Here is a 5,473-nt window from a genome sequence, read left to right on the forward strand (position 1 = left end):
AAAATTGCGCCACACTAGGGAAATGCGCCACACTTGAAAAACTGTGCCACACTTAAAAAAATGCGCCACACTTGCAAAAAGGTGCCACACTTAGAAAACTAGACAACACTTGGTAAATTGCGGCAAGATTGGAAAAATGCACCACACTTGGCAAAATGCGCCACACTTAAAAAAAATGCGCCAAACTTAAAACAATGCGCCACACTTGAAAAACTGTGCCACACTTAAAAAAATGCGCCACACTTGCAAAAAGGTGCCACACTTGGAAAACTAGGCAACACTTGGTAAATTGCGGCAAGATTGGAAAAATGCACCACACTTGGCAAAATGCGCCACACTTAAAAAAAATGCGCCAAACTTAAAACAATGCGCCGCACTTAGAAAACTGCGCCACACTTTAAAAAATGCCCGATACTTGCAAAAATGTGCGACACTGGGGAACACCTGAAAAAATGCGGCAGAGTTGGTAAAATTTGGCACCCTTGGAAAATTGCGTCACACTTAGAAAAATGTGCCACACTTGGAAAAATGCGCCACACTAGGAAAACTGCGCCACACTAGGGAAATGCGCCACACTTCAAAAAAACTGCGCCCAACTTGGAAAAATGCGCCCTAATTGTAAAAAAAAATACGGAACAGTTGGTCAAATGCGCCACACTTGGAAAAATGCGCCACACTTGAAAAATGCGCCAAACTTAAAAAAATGCCCTACGCTCGCAAAAATATGCCACACTTGGAAAAATGGGCAACACTTGAAAAAATGTGCCACACTTGACAAAATGCGGCGCAGTTGGTATAATAAAGCAACCTTGGCAAAATGCGCCACACTTCGCAAAATGTGCCCCACTTAGAAAAATGCATCACGATTGGATAACTACGCCTCACTTAGAAAAATGCGCCACTCTTGCAAAAATGTGGCAAACTGGCAAAATTGGGTAACAGTTGGAAAAATGTGTTACACTTAAAAAAATGCGGCACAGTTGTTAAAATGCGCAAACTTGTAAAAATGTGCCACACTTCGAAAAATACGCCACGTTTAGCAAAATACGCCACACTTGGAAAAATGCGGTACACTTGGATAAATGCGCCAAACTTCAAAAAAATGCGCCAGCTCGCAGAAATGTGCCACACTTGGAAAAATGAGGAACACTTTAAATGTGCTAGACTTCACAAAGTGCGGCAGAGTTGGTAAAATCAAGCAACTTTGGAAAAAATGCGCCACACTTAGAAAAATGTGCCGCACTTCCAATACTGCATCACAATTGGAAAACTACGCCACACTTAAAAAAATGCGCCACACTTGAAAAAATTTGCCACACTTGGAAAATTGGGTAAGATTTGGAAAAATGCGGTAAACTTGCAAAAATGCGGCACAGGTAGCAAGATGCGCCACATTTCGAAAAATGCGCCACTTTTCGCAAAATGCACCACAGTTGGAAAAATGCGCCACACTTGGAAAAATGTACGACACTTGGAAAAATGCGCCACACCTGGAAAACTGCGCCACACTTAAAAAAAATGTGACACACTTGCAAAAATGTGGCACACTTAGAAAACCATGCAAGCAACACTTAAAAATATGCGGCAACCTTGAAAAAATGCGCCACACTTGGAAAAATGCACTACGTTTGGCAAAATGCACCACACTTGGGAAAATGTACCGCACGTGAAAAAAATGCGCCAAACTTGGGAAAATGCGCCACACTTGGAAAACTGTGAGACACTGGTCGATATCACGCTGCACCTAAAACGCTCTGGGCTACCTTTTGAGTCTTACAATGAAGTGGGACGATATTTTTGCCCAGAAAATCGAAACTAAGCGTTCAATTTTTTCCCCTGTCCATTTCACCAAAAACAAGGGCATCACCACTTAGTTTAAAGTTAAGGGGACTGAAAAATACCTCTCAAGTTGCTGGAAATCGATCCGAAGTTGGTCGATATCACAATGCGAGCGACGCGGTCTTAGCTACTTTTCCAGCCTTAAACTAAAGTGGGGCTATATTTTGGCCTATAACCTTGAAACCGAGCGTTTAGGTAATTCTCCTCTGTCTATTTCACCAAAAACTAAGGCCATGACGAGTTAGTTTAGAGTCCTTGGGACTGGAAAATATCCCCCAAGTTAATGGAAATCGACCCAAAGTTGGTCAAAATCACCCTCTGCGTAAAGCGGTCTCAACTACTTTTTCAGTCTTAAAATTAAGTGGGGCTATATTTTGGCCTAGAAGCTGGAAACCGAGCGTGCAATCGTTTCACCTCTGTCCATTTCACCGATATCCAAGCCCATCAGGAGTTAGTTTAGAGTACCCGAAACTGTAAAATATCCCTCAAGTTGATTGAAATCAACCCAAAGTTGGTCAAAATTACGCTGTGCGTAAGGTGGTCTCGGCTCCTTTTTAGGTCTTGAAATGAAGTGGAGCTATATTTCGAACTAGAAGCTCGGAACCGAGCGTGTGATCGTTTTACCTCTGTCCATTTCACCGAAAACCAAGGCCATCAGGACTTACTTTAGAGTCCCTCAGACTGAAAAGTATCCCCCAAGTTGCTGGAAATCTACCCAAAGTTGGTCAAAATCACGCTGCGCGTAAGGCGGTCTCGGCTACTTTTCTAGTCTTAAAATGACGTGGGGCTATATTTCGGCCTAGAAGCTCGAAATCGAGCATGCGATCGTTTTATCTCTGTCCATTTCACCGAACCCCTAGGCAACCCAAGTTCCTGGAAATCGCCCCAAAGTTGGTCAAAATTACGCTGCGCGTAAGGCGGTCTCGGCTGCTTTTCTAGTGTTAAAATAAAGTGGGGGTATGTTTCGACCTAAAAGCTCGAAACCGAGCGTGCGATCGTTTTACTTCTGTCCATTTCACAGAAAACCAAGGCCATCAGCAGTTAATTTAGAGTCCCTGGAACTGGAAAATATACCCCAAGTTGCAGGAAATCGACCTAAAGTTGGTCAAAATCACGCTGCGCGTAAGGTGGTCTGGGTTACTCTTTTAGTCTAAAAATGAAGTGGGGCTGTATTTTGGCCTAGAAGCTCGAACCCGAAAGTTCAAATATTTTTCCTCTGTCCATTTCACTGAAAAGCAAGGCCATTACGAGTTAGTTTAGAGTCTCCGACACTGGAAAATATCCCCCAAGTTCCAGGAAATCGACCCAAGGGTTGTGAAAATCACGATGCGCATAAGGCGGTCTCGCCTACTTTTTATATCTTAAAATAAAGTGGGGCTATATTTTGGCCTAGAAGCCCTAGACCGAGCGTTCATAATATTTTTCCTGTCCATTTCACTAAAAACCAAGGCCTTCACGAGTTAGTTTAGAGTCCCCGCAACTGCAAAATATCCGCTAAGTTGCGGCAAATAGAGCCAAAGTTGGCTAAATTCGCGATGCGTGTAAGGCGGTCTTGGCTACTCTTTCAGTCTTAAAATAAAGTGGGGCTATATTTCGGCCTAGAAGCTCGAAACCGAGCGTTCCAATATTTTTCTCCGTCCATTTCACTGAAAACCAAGGCCATTAACAGTTAGCTTAGAGTCCCTGGCACTGGAAAATATCCTCGAAGTTCCGGGAAATCGAGCCAAAGTTGGTCAAAATTACGAGGCGCGTAGGGCAGTGTCTGCTGCTCTTTCAGTGTAAAAGTGAAGTGGGGCTATATCTCTCCTTAGAAGCTCGAAACCGAGCGTTCAAATATTTTTCCTCTGTCCATTTCACTGAAAACCAAGGCCTTTATGAGTTATTTTAAAGTCCCCAGCACTGTAAAATATACCCAAGTTCCGGGAACTCGAGACAAAGTTGGTCAAAATCGCGATGCGCGTAAGCCGTCCGCGGCTTCTCTTTTAGTCTTCAAATGAAGTGGAGCTGTATTTCAGCCTAGAAGCTCGAAACAGAGCTTTCAAATATTTTTTCTCCGTCCATTTCACTGAAAACCAAAGCCATCAGGAGTTAGTTGAGAGTCCCTGACACTGCAAAATATCCCCCAAGTTGCGGGAAATCGAGCGAAAGTTGGTCAAAATCAGGTTGCGCTTAAGCCGGTCTCGGCTACCTTTTTTCATGTTTAAAATGAAGTTAGGCTATTTTAGGGCTAGAAATTAGCTCCAAAGCGAGGGTTCGATTGTTTTACCTGTGTCCATTTCTCTTTGAACCAAGGGAAAGAGGAGCTAGTTCAGAGTCCCCGGGATTGGAAAATATCCCCCAATTTGCGGGAAATCGAGCTAAAGTTAGTCAAAATTTCGATGCGCGTAGGCCCGTCTCGGCTACTCTTTCAGTCTTAAAATGAAGTGGGGCTATATTTCAGCCTAGAAGGGCGAAACCGAGCGTTCAAATATTTTTCCTCTGTCCAACTCTCTGCAAACCAAGACGATCAGGAGTTGGTTTAGTGTCCCCGGGACAGGAAAATATGCCCCAAGTTGCGGGAAATGGAGTCTAAGTTGGTCAAAATCACGATGCGCGGAAGCCGGTCTCGGGTACCTTTTTTTAGTCTTAAAATGAAGTGGGGGTGTATTTCGGCCTAGAAGCTCGAAACCAGTCGTTCGAATGTTTTTCCTCTGTCCATTTCTCTACAAAGCAAGGCCATCAGGACTTACTGTAGAGTCCCCGGGACTGGAAAATATCCCCCCAAGTTACGGGAAATCGAGCCACAGTTGGTAAAAATCACGATGCCCCTAAGCCGGTCTAGGCTACCTTTTTTAATCTGAAAATGAAGTGGGGCTATTTTGGGGTTAGAAATTAGCGCCAAAGGGAGTGTGCGATCGTTTTACCTGTGTCTATTTCTCTGGAAACTAAGGCCATCAGGAGTTAGTTTAGAGTCCCCGAGACTGGAAAATATCCCCAAGTTCCTGGAAATCGAGTCAAAGTTGGTGAAAATTCGATGCGCGTCAGCCGGTCTCGGCTACTCTTTTAGTCTTAAAATAAAGTTGGGGCATATTTCGGCCTAGAGACCAAAACCAATTGTGCAAATATTTTTCCTCTGTCTATTTCTCTGCAAACTAAGGCCATCAGGACTTACTTTAGAGTCCCCAGGACTGGGAAATATCCCCCCAAGTTGCGGGAAATCGACCCACAGTTGGTCAAAATCACGATGCGCCTAAGCCGGTCTCGGCTACCTTTTTTTAGTCTTAAAATGAAGTGGGGCTATTTTGGGGCTAGAAAGTAGCTCCAAAGCGAACGTGCGATAGTTTTGCCTGTGTCTATTTCTCTGCAAACTAAGGCCATCAAGAGTTAGTTTAAAGTCCTCGGGACTTGAAAATATCCCCCCAAGTTGCGGGAAATCGACCCACAGTTGGTCAAAATCACGATGCGCCTAAGCCGGTCTCGGCTACCTTTTTTTAGTCTTAAAATGAAGTGGGGCCATTTTGGGGCTAGAAAGTAGCTCCAAAGCGAGCGTGCGATAGTTTTGCCTGTGTCTATTTCTCTGCAAACTAAGGCCATCAAGAGTTAGTTTAAAGTCTTCGGGACTGGAAAATATCCCCCAAGTTGCAGGAAATCGAGC

Source organism: Orbicella franksi, unplaced genomic scaffold (genome assembly GCF_964199315.1).
Source record: "Orbicella franksi unplaced genomic scaffold, jaOrbFran1.1 SCAFFOLD_184, whole genome shotgun sequence".
NCBI classification, from domain to species: domain Eukaryota; kingdom Metazoa; phylum Cnidaria; class Anthozoa; order Scleractinia; family Merulinidae; genus Orbicella; species Orbicella franksi.